The sequence below is a fragment of the Trachymyrmex septentrionalis genome, unplaced genomic scaffold (genome assembly GCF_001594115.1).
Source record: "Trachymyrmex septentrionalis isolate Tsep2-gDNA-1 unplaced genomic scaffold, Tsep1.0 scaffold69, whole genome shotgun sequence".
NCBI lineage: Eukaryota > Metazoa > Arthropoda > Insecta > Hymenoptera > Formicidae > Trachymyrmex > Trachymyrmex septentrionalis.
Genome location: NW_017305873.1, coordinates 1,887,897 through 1,903,628, shown reverse-complemented (window position 1 = coordinate 1,903,628; position 15,732 = coordinate 1,887,897). Strand labels below are relative to the sequence as shown.

At 39.6% G+C, this 15,732-nt stretch overlaps 1 protein-coding gene across 1 annotated transcript in view; it reads left to right on the top strand.

Moving 5' to 3' along the window:
• Positions 1-1,083: 1,083 nt before the first annotated feature.
• Positions 1,084-15,732, top strand: part of LOC108753316 (zinc finger protein 608-like) — a 177,789-nt gene continuing 163,140 nt past the window's right edge. The window contains exon 1 of the mRNA XM_018494798.1: positions 1,084-2,748. The gene's annotated coding sequence lies outside the window, so the exon portion shown is untranslated. The remainder of the gene's footprint in view (positions 2,749-15,732) is intronic.

Sequence of the window (15,732 nt, the reverse complement as noted above, 5' to 3'; positions counted from 1 at the left end):
AGATAATTCAATTCGAGATACGATCAGTCAAACCTGCTGGAAACTGGAAGTTACCCTAGATAAATTTGTCATTTTGAGTTTACAAAGATTACTCGTATTTTCTGTAAGCTTATAATAAATTTGCCTGTACAATAATCCTTATGGAGAAATTTGTTAACAAATTCTAGAAGTTCTCTCCACATGATTCATTCAACCGTCTTGTGAGTAATTTTAATTTTGCTCCGAAAGTGACTCAGCATTGCTAAGATATTTTGGTATTACCTCTCATTATACATTTCTGGAATCCAAAGAGGGTTCGATAAGAAAGTTGAAACATGTAATGTAATACGAATTCTAATTCAGAAACATATGTTTGCAATGATTTAAAATCTCTAAGTATGCAATATAATATTAATAATTTATTTTAGATTAAATTCTTTATTATCCGCACCCCTAAAACCGCGTTGAATCTTATATGCCCTTTCGAACGTGTAATATTAATTTGTTATTCCCTTAGATAATTAGGAATTATCTAACAAAAGCTGTTATCATGAACAAGATGCGAATTACTCGAGTCGAAATTTTGCTCCTCCTTTGAACGTTTTAGAACGTATATGTTGGACTCTACACATTTATGTGTAACTATTTAATTAGGACATACATAGACTCTAGAGATTTATAATAGATTCTAATCTAACGAATTGAGCTCCTACGTTGAGCCTGTAAATGGCAGTTATCGGAGAATTTCCTATTTTTAGGAAATATATTTTCGAAAGAAGTTTTCTAAATAGAAGTTGTACATTAAGTAATACTAAAAGAGGTGCTCGATTGTTCAAGTCAAATCCAAAAAAAGGTTAATAAGATTTAATTGAAAAAGTAGAACTAAAATTTCGATTCGGAAAAGAGATTGATTCCGACTGCGAAAGCGCAGTAACGCAGTTTTCGCGAGCGAGCAGGCCAGGCGAAACTGGCGCCGCCGCGACGCGCGACGGTCCTGGCTCGACTTGGCGGGCGCGACCGAGCGCCGCCGAGCAGTCCCGATCTCGGCGGTGGCCCCGTCGTAGCCATGTGTTGCGGTCCGCCGTGAGTGCTTTGCGACAAGAAGGGAGACGCGCGGTGTCTCCTCTGTGCGTCTTTTTTTTCGTGTCTTGTCTCGCGGTGTGACGGTGTCTCGTTCCCCCGTGAAATCCGCGGGCTTTCGGCGCGCGTGCCTACACCGTGCGCGACGAGTCGTCGCGGCGCAAAACTAACAGTGTCACCGGGGCGGCCTCAATCGCGGGCGTCCGCTCCACCGTTGTGCGCGGACGACACCGAGACGAAAACCACCCGGGTGTGTCCCACTCTCGCCGCGCGCGAGAGGAGAACGACCGAGCGAACGAGCTCCGACGAAACGGAGAAAAGTGCGTACGTGCGCCGCGCGTGTGTGTGGTGTGTGTATGTGTGTAATAAGAGTGTGCGTGCGTGTTCGTGTTTCTCTCTACGGCGTCACCGACGGCCGACGGCGGGCAAGAAGGAGCAGCTCGTTGCGTTCGCGCGACTGTTTGCCCGTATACACTTCGGCATCGTTTTTCGCGTGTGAGTGCGAGTCGACGGAGGGAACGAGGTTGGTGGAGGAGGAGACGGGTTGGTAGCAGTGTCGGTTCTACGAAGAGCAACTGAGCGAGAAGGATATAGAGGGGAAGGGAGAGGCAGGCAGAGAGAGAAAGAGAGAGAGAGAGAGATAGCGTAGCCCGGGCGACTCGAGCGTGAGACCGAGAGAGCGAACGCAACACGTAGAAAGTGCAGTGCAGACAGAGGTAGAAAGTGAGAAAGAGAGATAAAAAAAAAGTATGATACACCGCGCGGCGTAGGTGTGTGCTTCGCCGGGGCTTAGGAGACGCGGGCGTTGTTTGTTTGTGTACGTTTGTGCGTGTGCGCCGCGACATTCGTAACGGTCGGCCGAGACGGGCGAACTTCAGGTCGCGGAAGAGCCGCGGGGAAAAAAGTATACTGGCGTTTCGTCTTTTCGAATCGTCGCGTTGCGTCTTTGTCGCGCCGGCCGCAAGTAAGACCGGAGTATTTGTGTGTTTCGGTGTTTACCGGGCGTAACGGAGGCGTCGGAGGAGCGGTGCGCGACATACAACACACACACACACACACACACACACGGGCGAGAACGGAAGGAGTGGGACCGAACGAAGGGCGCGTACGAGAGAAGGAGAGAACGGCGGTTGGGGGGAGGAGAGGCGCCGACGGGAGCCAGTCGGAGCGAGAAGGAGCGAGATAGCGACGGGCGACGAACGGCGAAAAGAAACACAAAAATCGGAGTAAACGGTGTAATCAGCGGGTCGCACTTGGCGATTTGGCGATTTGTCGCGCGTTCGATCGGGCTGTGTTATCCGTCGCGGTGCGAGAACAACGAGAGTCCGGGACGAGTTCCTTGGCGGCGGCGGTGGCGGCGGCAGTGCCTCGTCTGTGTGTATGTGTGTACGTGCGTGAGAACAGGGTCGCGAGGTGAAGCTCGCGGCGAGTAACGACGAGCCGCAGCCGGCGGCGACGAACGGTTGGATTATACGCAACGAGAGGAGATATCCCGGGGATCTAATACGCTTAACGCGGGAGTGAGAGAGGATACACGGGAGGAACAGCCACACAAGGACGTAGACCCCGCGGAGGAGATAGAGAGAGAGAGAGGAAGACAGAGTGAGAGACAGAGAGAGAAAGGTGCTCCTCGCCGGTCATCGTTCGGGTGTATGCGTGCACGCCTGCCCTCGCCGACACGCGGCAACGGTGAGTGATTCTCCATCTCTTTCTCTATGATATCTTACAGGCAGCTGAGAAGCTACGTGAACTCAACCCTTCCTCCCCCCCCCCGGTGGTTGTTTGATTGCGCGCGCCATCTTTGTTTACGCCATCTTAATTTTCAACTGCAAATACCTCGATTATGTATTAAAATTTGTACGTACGGTCGCGCTTGGAATTAATCGAGGTGCGGGTACTCTTTGTTTTTTTGTTCTTTTTTTTTCTCGTCAGGATGAAGATTAATTGGGACGCTGGTCTCTTTCGTTTTCGATCTTTCTCATCTTTGAATACTTGACGTGACGTTCACACACGTAGCCTCTCAGCAGGCTATACATGCAACTGTGTGTCTGTCTGTGTAAGAACAGGCGGCTCCTGCTTTACAATATGCCTATGTACGTAAGTGACTTCTGGTGTTCCGGTTCTCTGTGTAGCAATACGTTGCTCTGGTCGCTCTCGAATAGCCTCGGCATTGATATATCGATTATTACCTAGCAATAAGCCTAAAAAGAGCTGGCAGGAACCTGAGGGATTCTTTTTTGCTCCGCAGGTATTTCGGATTGTATCCGAAATTTTCCTGCCTAAACTGGAGGCGATAATGGTATTTATTAAAGCGTTAATGCAATAATCCTGCTCTCGAGAATGCGTTAGTATAGTTAGTGCATTTAACAGTTGATTAACTGTCGTTATCGCTCATTCAACATATACGCGAATAAATTCGTAGAGATTACCTAATAAACAAACTTCCTCGATTTCGCGAATTTGAATACAGGTACGCGAAGCGTACGTAACCTTTCGGAATGACACGTTTGTATTTTTTGATTATAGGATTGTTACGCATTATCAATTTATTATCTTATGGCAGATACATTTATATATTAATATATTGCTTTCTCATTTTAAGTACAGCATAAAAAATGCGAAAAACATAAAATTTAACCGAACAAGGCAGAAAAAAAAAGTTAGCAAGGTAAACAAAAATATAAGTAGTAAACAACTTTTTTTCCTCCTTTGTTGAATCATGTACGATGACATCATTTAGCTTTGAATGTGATTTTCGAGGTTTTATCATAAGTTAAGTAAATATTATTCTATTGATCACATATATATATCAAAAGAGAACGCAACTTAATTTTATTAAAAAATGGTTGCAATTCAAAGAGGGTAATTCAATCCTATATAGAATGTCTATCGCATGTAAATTTCACGTGTAAGTGAGCCGGGTCATTGATCGTTAAGTTATGCCTTCAGTCTTGAGGTGGTCCAATTTGCTATGCTAAAAGCTAAAATAAACGTAGACATGCTTTCAAAAACTCAGTCCATAGTCCATTATATATGAGTTTGGACTCCTGGGTGATAAATGTTATAATAGAGAGCATGACCAGTGATTTTAATTTATAAGCAATTTTGTAGTATTACTCGTATTATACTCGTATATTTTATTCAAAATATATATTTATGTTATAAGGAGAGAAAATCAGTGTACATTCTATATCTCTATATTATTTCTAGATTAAATTTGATAATCTGCTTATTCTTCCTTTCCTTTTAAATTAATAATTAGATTGCTTGAATTTATTAAGACTGATCGTGTGTAGTAATATACGTATTAAGGATCAGAAAACCATCAAGCGTGCCGAGAAATAATTTCTTTTAGTAAAAGTGAAGTAAAAAAGAGCGATATGTTTATTACATTATATTACATTTGTACTCAGTTTCTCATGAATGATTCCAACTGTGGGCCTGGCACGAATAAGCACGAAGATATGGTTATCTCGAGTGTGATTTAATCGCATCGATTTGTTGATAAATCGGATAGAAAGTGAGCGAGCGTCCGTGATAAATGAGAATCCGTTTGCGTGTATTACTTAAAAAACTACTGTTAACCATTGCGGGCTTTCGGATTCCTGTCGGATAACAGTTTGCATTGCGCGAATACGGCTCTCGCGAAAAGGTTATTTCAACAAACTCAATTCTCCGCCAAGTCCCTGATATCGCGTGAGAGTGCTGGTCTACCGTGACCACGCGTGTGTCTGTATCGTAGATGTGTACGTGCGTGTGTACGTGCGTGAGTGCGGACGACCACCAGCCGCATGTGTCTCTCGCGGGCAAACGCGAACACGATAGTCACGCCTGCCGCAGGCACGCACACGCACGCACACATAATTCGCATTCAAAATATAGAGAGAGAGAGAGAAAGAGAGAGAGAGAGACGTAAGAGAGAATTCCTGCTTTCGCGCATTCGAATTGTAGAGGTGTAAAACACGATATAAGAAATGGAAAGAGAATAAACGTGGGAATAGGGTGATCGATACCAACGAGAGAGATATCGATACGCCTCGCCTGCATCTAGCCTGGAAAATATATATATATATATATGTGCGTGCGTGTGTCTGTGTATTTATATATAGTTATTCGCGATATCTATCCGAGACGCGCGAATAAATTTCCGGCATACTTTCCGCGTGTCGTTTGATTTTCTGTTGTGAGGCTCGTCGTATATTCTTGGCGCCGGCATTTCACCTTTGATATCGATGCCGACGATAACTCGGGCGGAAATGTTGCGAATGGAAAATACTCGTCGCGGGATAATAGAGTGGAGATCCCTTCAATAAAACGTTGATTCGCGCAATAACGAGATAACGGCGAAATAATTCGGCGTGTTAACAGTCCTCCATCAGCGGGGATACGTTTGGTTCGCGCGTCTTAACGCTGCGTTCGAGCGCGCACGCACGCGCAGACACACACACACACACACACGCGTGCACCTTGTATGTATGTAGACGACGCACGAGTCTCGCTCGAGGCGACGACGAGGATTCATTCAAGGCGGAGCTCGTGCCCGCTTCGCTCGCTCGCTCGCACGCGCTCGCACTCGCATCGCGACTCGCGAGCGAAATACGCTGCGTAGGTAGGTTACTCACGCGTGTCGGCCGTCCGGCTGCGTGGGAGCGGCACTTCACGCGTGTACGCGCGCTTCGGCGTCCCGGGAATTCTACATTGAGAATAAGGGAGATACCTTCTTGAATAAACTTCTGCAGCGTGTAAAGTTTATACTTGAAAGAGGAACGGAACTCGCGTTCGCCGTATTCTTTCGCATATTGAAAAATACGATCTCTTTTATCGCGCATATTATTGTACGCGAGAGATAAAAGTGTATAGCAAACTCGGCAATTTACATTGCTAAATTCTCTTGCATTGCGATTCATAGTTTCGAGTTTAGAAGGTTCACGCGACTTTTATCGGTTAAAAAAGTTTACACAGAATGACAGATTAAACATATATTATTTTGTAGCTCATAATTGGCACGTTTGTCAAACTCTCTGCATTCTAATTTCGTTTATAGCAAAGTTTGCGTGGAATTGGAGGAATAAAGAAATATTTATTTGCTCTCTCGTGATACTTTATGAATAAAAATCAATGAGAAATATTGTTTGAATAATTGTTTTGTAGTATTGAATAATAGATATTTAAATTAATAGATTAAAATATTGCTCTGGATAATTAATATCGTGATGTAAAATTATATTACTTGAGCAAGTAATAGCATTATTATTCAAATAAGATATTTATAATATTAAAATATTAATTATTTAAATTAAAATGTTTTATATATTTTATACATCAATCTATTTTAATTTAATTGTTTGTTACACAGTTAGAAAATTTGTATTAAATTTAGTACATTTCACATGTGTGTCTTAAATGTTTATTCAAATTTTTATGTTAATTCAACACGAAATGAATATCTTAGAAAGTAACACAAATGTTATATTAAAAAATTAATATAAAAAATGTAACAATGATAATATTTATAAGCGAATTGTGAAAGCATATATTTTTTTCAGCAAAATTAACATTTATGATATGTTAAATTAATACGTATCTTATTCATTCATTTTAAAATTTATTTTAAAACACCTTATTTTTGCTTGCTCACTCACTCAATCATAAATTGTGTTATTTTGATACTAAGAAATAAATACGTGAAAAAAATATTTAAATAACAATCATTGTGTAAAATTAATACCCGAATATGTTAAAAATTCAACACAAATTTTGCGCGGAGGACTTGAATGGAATAAATGGATTGTTTTTGATATACAAATACGAAATATTTTTTATAATATCACTACATTCACTAAAACAATATTTCCCGTTAATTTTGATTTATGTTTTAAGTATCGCGAAAGAAAATAAATATTTCTTCGCGTAATTACACATTACTCAAGTATTTCTTAAAAACATTTCCGATCCGAATCGCGCGGATCAGGTATTAAATTAACAGAATAAACTGTCATTAATTAATCAAAATACAAAATAACAAATTGTGCCTTTTATTAGTTTGTGCGATATCATCGAGTGATCGAATATATGATTGATCATCGCTATATTCGTACTTAATCGTTTTTTAAGTGTATCCCGTACGTACCTCGATACGCAAAGGAGATATCGAGGTCTCTCGTGTATATACCCGTTTTATCGGAGTAATGCCGTCGGATATATCGGCACGGGGCCCTTATTCCTTTTCTTTTAACATACAGAAACGGCATTTACTCGCGCGGCGCGGCGCGGCGCGGCGGCCATCCGCGCCAATCTGATACGCGTGCAACGAGATACGCGCCGGGGTTATTGTGTGCGCGGCGCGTAATGTTCCGCCTCGGCTTCTCTTTACGAGCCGGCCCGACCTGCCAGCTGGTTATAAACGCGAAGCCGACGCGACGCGTTCTCGAGCGCGCGCGCGGGGATTTGCCGAGGAATAAAGCATTCCCGTGCCGCGACTAGCAGCAGTATTAACTCCAGAACGGTAACGTTACCTTGCGCTTCGCGCATTCGAAATGCCTTTCGTTGCTTTTGTTTTTTTCTTTTTTTCCCCCCCTCTCTTTCGTTGCTTGCGAAACTACTCGCGTATTTTTACGCCGTACAGTCGGCTTACTAAATCCGACAACGACCCGACAGAAAACTGTTATGCCGTTCTCTATAAATCACTCCGAGTGTACAGAACCGTGGAGCGTGTCTCACAAGCAAACACGTTTACCCTCACGTTATTATTAACGATGACAATACGTGGACACTTTAGAGTACCTCTGGGTAGTTTATTTCGGGTTTTTCGAAATATTCGACCGTGTCGAAAACCGTAGCGAAAAAAGTTTACTTTTGGAAAGATGAGATTCAACCGTAACTATGGTTTCTAAAAACTCAACAGCCTATTGTTACTGGATATCCGTAAAATCGACTGACCATTCACATACCTGACTACAAAGATCACCTGCTGACAGCGCAGTAATTATTTATTCTAACCTTTCAACAAGATCGTGCGGAAATCATTCTTAAGTTTTTTAGAAAGTTAGCGTGCTGAGTGTCGATGTTTAACGGCATGCGCTCACAAGAAATTCCTACTACCGTAGGAACTGTGAGATATCCTGCTGTTCTCGAGAGAAAAGTGCGACGACCGCACACGAGGGTTTTAAATCACTATTTAAAACACCGACTGCCACCGCTATCGATTAAGGTAGTCGCTAATGACACTACGCGTAGTGGCCATTATAATGCACAACGACCGGCTGTTCAACACGACATTATTACGCGTTTTATATGAACGCATACTTTATAGACTATTTATCGCGTAATTACGGATGGAATGTGCTTGATGGCGCGAGTACCGACGAAAATATAGATGACGATGCGTCGAATCGACTCTATAAAAATAACTCCATCGGGCAGATAGCACATAGGAAGAGAGAGACACGCAACCATGATATTTGCGTTTTATTATTGTTGGCCGTCTCTGTAGTATTTTCTGCACGCAATAAAACACACGGATACAATTGGCTTGAATAAACTAACACTTGCTGAGAGAAAATTACGTAAATCGATTTTTTGATGGAACCTTTTCGTGTAGTTTTTACAAATAATAGTGAGATTTGTTAATACAGTTAAATGTAGTTAGATGATTGGTGTTGTACGAATTTAGCACCCTTCCCAAGCAGCATCCCAAAATTTTCGATCATTGTTTACATTCTGGGCCGTTGAGGGGAACAGCATGTGTTTTTTATGGTTCTACCGGACTACATAAAAGTCTGAAAAAATACACTTGTGAAACTTTCAACAATAAGTTTTTACTATAATAAAAATTGGACTATATTTTATTTATTTTTTACATATTGAATAAGATTTTCGAGAAAACGTGATGTCGATCTTAAAAGGCACAAGGTGGTGTGGAGGGTTAAAATCGGAGAGATAAGGTATGAATATTTTTCAGATTTTCAAAGTGTCTGAAGATCTTAAAATACCACCCCAGATTGACGTTTCGTTTATTTGTAATTAATAAGAACCGCTGTGTAAGTTCTGCTGTATTAGTATCTGTATTTTAACAATAGAAATTTTATCTATTCAACTGAGAATTATCGCATAATGATCGTTCCTATAATTTAAATTAAATAGTGCAAGGTTTAATTTAATCTTCCAGTCTGCAATCTGTGTCTTTTTTGGTACAAATGAAATTTCATCCTTATTTTTGCTCAAATTTCAATTTTTGTTGAATAACATTTGAGTTGACGAAAAACTATTTAGTAATATAATGAGATGTTGAAAAATAACTCTGAATTTTTTCACAATTTTTGAAAGTTTAGAACAATAAAAAAAAACAGATTAAACGAAAAAGATCCAATTTGAAAAAGAAAGAAGGAGTAAAAATATGATTGCAGCGGAGGGTTAGAGTTGTCTTCTTGTGAATCGGTTTGTCTTTTCGAGTCAGTGTCACAAAGAGAGAGGAAGATTTTGAGAGAGAGAGAGAGAGAGAGAGAGAGAGAGAGAGAGAGAGAGTGTTGTCTTACCTTACAAGATATTGTATTGATATTAACCGCTAATCGTTTTACGTAATCAGCAAATGCGCGCTCGCCGTAAAGTCGAGAACAAGCTTCGCCATGCCACGCTAATCTTCCAGATTATCGGACATGCTCACGATAATTAAGTATGTATTACGGTTGCACGGTGTACACGTACACACGAGTGTGCACGCGTACGTGGGCATAGCTGCACAATATATTAATTCATCGCACACACGTGTCCGCGAGAGCGTATACGACCGCTACTAATGCTGGCATAATGAAACGCATCGTTGCACCGTTGGTTGCGCCGCGTTCCTTCGCGTTATGTCTCGTTGATTTACGACCTGTCCATTGAGAATCTGAGAATTTCCAGGCACGACGCGCGATTTCGTGTGTTTAGTCACCTCGCGTAGTCGAGGCGTAGTAGAGATCCGCGATGTACAGCCCACGTTACAACGTACGTAGGTGTGTACACGATAATACAGGGTGGCCATAAATTCACGCAGGCGCACTGCGCCGCTGAGATTCTTCGTGCATGGCAGTTTACTTCCTCCTTCCCCCTTCCCCCTTCCCCCTTCGTCTCCAGTCGCGTAATATATTATGCAGCACTGCAGCCGGGAAGGAAGACTTTGTAACGTAATTACAGTAAGATCTCCACAGTTCTCAATTATCTCAATTTAATACTGTCAGAGTTAAAATAATAACACGACTTTTGTAACTCATCAACGAACGGCAAAGTTTGCAAGTCAAGCCCCCTGTCTACCGGCAATTATTGTACACGATGGTGGCATTATCATAAAATAACCACTTGATGTTGCGGCCAAGCTAATTTCAATGTAAACGATATGCGGCCTGAATTAATATTTGAGTTGCGCACCTCTGATTTAGCGCGACAACGTTATGCGCTCAACTATATTCATCAAAATTGCCGGGAATGCCTCGCAGAGAATGCTTATAATTATGCTATAATTAATGGAAACTGATATGCAGCGCAGTTTATTATAGATATTGACGTAACACTGCGCTACGTGACATGCTGCGATATCATATGATGTGGCTAATTGTTTAGATTAATTAGAACGCTGATGCACAGTTCGGCCCGCGGAGTTATGAGGGCATATATCCGGTGCATACGTACTACTCTAGCATTAGATACATCTTCTCGATTATATCACGGACCTGCGACAATGACGTAGTAAACAGTATTACCTTATCTTAAATTATTATCGATGAGATGAGCTCGTGATAAATTAAACATTACTAAGCGCGCATCAGATTATATTTGTCAAAGTTGAACACATTGCTAAATGCACGCAACAATAACATACGTTATTTTTTTCTGCTGCACTACATCACTTAATTTCTAAATTATTATATATTATTACACGCAATCTGTACGCACACGTGCGCGCATTCTGTGACATATCACTCTGAAAATACGTTGCGTTTCTGCTACTTATGGACTAACAAAGCTTTTTAATGTGTTACAAATATGGTGTGAAACGATATTAAATAAAAAAATAAGATGAGACTTCTGCTCATTCGCGGTTTAATGATTTCATTGGAGTACAAGGAACTTGTTTTTTCTGCCGTTGATTAATAGCTGTAATTCGGTTTCACAAATCTTATTTATTCAGTGGTATAAAACTATCTTCTACCTGTTCTTGTACTTTCTCCATAAGTCGAAATCAGCGGGAAATCATTGCTTAGCCGCGGTGCTCGTAAAATGCGCATCGCGATTACGTAAGTTTTCTCTCGGCGGCGTTTCGCTCCCGTGAACACGATGCTCCTTCTAGTAATTATCGATCCCCCCCGTACTCTACGAGGAGCGATTTAATAAAAGTTTTCCTCCGTTTCGCATCGACGCCTACCTACGCCGAGATGGGAAGTGTCCCTTAAGGAGCCTGTCGAGTCTTGAGTCGAATTTACACGGTTTATCTTCGACAGTCGCCCTCTTGAAAGAATACTTTATGTAAATGTTGTTTTAGAGCAAAAAGATGTGAAGGAAGGGAAAAAGAGTCGGTTTAAAATTCGTAAGAATAAACACACATAGAAGGAATAAGAGACTGGAGCGATATGATTTCAAAAAAATAATCTAATTTCATAAGGACATAAAAATTAGGACTGCACGAAAAGGACGATTTTGCTGAAATATCTAAACGTTTAAGTCCCGAAAACAATTTTGCTAGATCTTTAAAGTAATCATGTAGGAAACTCAAGCATGATGAGCAATGCTGCAAAAAGTTTTGCAGACATTCTAAACAACCAGCTCGAGCGTCCTACATAATTATTTTGATAGTGTAAGAAAATTATTTTCTCTATCTAGCTAAATTTTTAGACACTTTAGCAAAACCATTCTTTCAGTGTGCAGAGGATTTTTACACGGAGAGAACGGTTTTGTTGAAGTCCATCTAAAAATTCAGTTAAATATAGATCTACAATTTTATTGGACTATCAAAATACTTACGTAGGACGCTCAAGCTGGTTGCTAGAATGTCAAGATTTTTTACAGCATTGCGCTTCATGTCTGAATTTCCTACGTAATTATTTTGATGGTTCAACAAAATTATTTTCAAATCTGTATCTCTGTATGTAGCTAAATTTTTTGATATTTCAGCAAAATGTTTCTGTGCAGATACACGGAGAAAAATGATGGAATCGAGTAATATGAACTAGAATTTTAGTAAGTAAATTTTATGGAATTGACAGGTTTTTTTATATAGGAACATTTATGTAAAATTTATCTACTTTTCTGGTAAACGAGCTAGCCACACTGTAAGATACTTTTTACATTTTTTAAGGTAAATATATAAATTACATCTCAGTAGAATTTACTTTATCGACGAGTATTTTTGGTGCTGACAAAATTTACTTTACTGCTCGGTAAAAAATACAAATGTGTTAAGTATTGAAAGTTCATGCTTATAGTCTTGAAAATATTATGAAAATATTTACTTTACATAAAATCGTCATTTGAATGGCTCTTAAATTGAAGTATACTTTTTACCTTACGTCTCTGATATTTTTATTTTTAGGCTAATAAAGTATGTATCATCATAAGTTTGGCAAAAATAGCCAGAATAATTTTTACTAGTCTTGTAAGATCCAAATTACTCATTTTTCTCCGTGCATTTTGTAAGACAAAAATTCAAATTGCACGAGTATCTTAGTTATTTCAAGCTCGATTTTTTATTAAGATACAACATTCATTATTTTCATCCACTTGAAATGATTATATGATGTGATCGTTAAAGGTGCATCGTACAGATTCTGATATAACGAAATCTCATTAATCCGATACGTTCATTTTGGCCGATTTGGACGAGATAATCATCAAAATCGAACCGTGCAAATTCGCCTTTAGCTTGGTTTCATTTTTTCATTAAACTAAGTAACTCTCTCTCTCTCTCTCTCTCTCTCTCTCTCTCTCTCTCTCTTTCTCTCTCTTCTGGCGTGCAATAAACTCGTGGCGTGGCGCGGCAATCCCTTTAAGTGCTCGATTCGATCCATCGCAATGGCTCTTACGTCGCCCCGGCATCAAGAATGGCGCGTTATGAAAAAACGATTGAACCGGGAGCCTAATAAATCAAGAGCCTTCTTTGCGCTGATAATTCCTCTCGTTCTAATTTTACATCGTTTTTTTTTTAACCGATCACAATTGTTTTCTCTTTTCATTCCGGCTTCTCTCGTTCTCTCGCGCGGTTCTTATGTAAATTTATTCAAAAGATACCGGAATAACATATTGATAATATATTCACAGCAATATAACGGCGTTAAAGCGCGCTTTACACATTCAACGATGTTTATTTCGACAATTTTTAACAGAGACACTCGAAATGGAAATGGTATATATATCTAGCAGTGAGGTAACGGAACTATGTAAATCTTTTCGAGTTACGAATCTTTTTTTTTTTTTTTACGTAAGGTGTTACTTTTATTTCGGACTTGTCAAGATATATATAATATGTTTATCTGCTTTATGTAATTTATTTTTTTTTTAAATGTATTCGGGCCATATATTTTATTGATGTAAAAACCAAAATAAATTTCGGGTGATAAGGAAAAGCTTGCATTCTTATTTTTTTTTACATAACTTAAAACAGCACTTTGCCCTCCGCGGTTCGCAATTGCTCGCGATAGTATACCACGGACATGCTCGGAAGGCCAGCGAGATAGGCGTGAGTTATGCGTGCACGCATACCTCCGCGCTGATACGCGCGCATACAACGCATACATATATCACGCGGACGGTATTATATCAGAATTAATCCGTGCTCTCGTCGTTTTCCTGCCCAAAGAATCTGTATACGTAAAATTGCATATTTTTAAAAATTGTACGTATTTATCAAATACAATCTGCGTATTCATCTCGCGTTGTACTCTCCACGTGTGCATGCGAGTTTCATCTATTTATTTAGTTTCTAAATGAACACAATGTTATTACAGAGAAAAAAATTTCGCAAAAATATTGACATCTGAAAACAAAAAAAAATTCCAGCTATTTATAATCTCATATAAATTTTTATATCTGTTATGTGCGTATTGAACGAAGTGCTCTAACCCGTTATCATCAATATTTATAACTTTACGGCTTTCCGCAAATTTTGCATAGGTATTTATAATTCCGTATCTCTAACCGCACGCTGCATATTTATAGTTACGTATTCCAGGCCACATATTGATTTGGATAATTAAAGTCATTGCTGAATTCAATCGGCGTGATACAAATGTCACTTGTTTATCATTTTACCAACAGAAAATATCTTTTTTAGCGCAAGCTTGTATAAATAATTTGGATAAAAATCAACGATAAAAATTCATCGTTTATTGATTCGATACAATGGCTAACAAGGTTTGATATAATACGGAAAGATACATACATAGACAGAGAGAGAGAGAGAGAGAGAGAGAGAGAGAGAGAGAGAGAGAGAGAGAGAGAATTCGTTTATTTACATATATTATATTGCGCAATATGTGGATGTATGCATGTATACGAGTCAGGATTTCCATATTATTTGCAACGTCTATGAATTATCCATTTATAATCTCTATATATTTATAATCTGGCATCTCGAATTGAATGCAATTGTTATTAATCAGATCTTCTACATATTAAGTTAATTTTATCTCGTGCATTGTTAAATTCATAATGTCAAATTATAACTCAATTTGGGTTAGTTTCGATCAATTTTATAGGTCACCTACTCTTATTCATATGTCGTTGATTAAAACAACAAAGTTAAATTTAATTCAAGTCACGAATGTGTTTGATTCAAATTCGATTTATTATTTACACTAAGTGCATCTGCTAATATGGACATTGTTTACTTTGAAACTGAAAAACGAAATAATTTACAATTTGATATACACAAAAGTTAAAAATAACAAAGTATTATTTAACTCAAGAAATTAGATTACCTTTTCTCTTTTGATCTAATAGTGCAATGAGTATAGTTTTTTTTTTAGCCACAAAAGTGAGAAGGAAACGAATCTTCTAGCACGAAATCCTGCAAGTAATTAAATTAAAAGATTGCTGATAAAAAATCCTTTCGCTTTATCGGCGCGCGACAGAAGAGACTCTGATAAAGAACAAAAAGATTTTCTCTTTGATGGGACGATTTTATCGCTCCTATTAGCGCGCGCGCATTAATGTAGGCGCAAAAGCGCTCGCGGAGAGCATTGCGATTCCGATTAATTAAGTTGATTAACGATAAACGCAAACGGGACGAGCAGACCGGAAGTGACAAGTGCGTATGTACGCCCGTCCCGATATAATCGACCATTGTCGGCGACATAACGATGTCGAGTGAACCGAAACGGTACTAGCACCGAGTAATTAGCGTTTCTCATCGTCAATGTCGCCGCTGTGCTCATCATCGTCGGTATCGTCGTCGACGGCGTCGAAAGGTACCTATCGTTTAACGAGGCGTTAAAGCGCTGAAAGCGTTTCGGAGCGGCGCCAACGTTCTGGGAAAGGATATATTCTAATCGCGGCATTACTCGCGTCGTCAACTTTCGCATATATATTTCCGGTTAGAACGTAGACTACGGTTAGAATGTAGATGGAAAATTTGTGTTAAATTTAACATATTTCACGTGTTCCGAACGGTCTATTCAAATTTTTGTGTCAATTTGACACAAAATG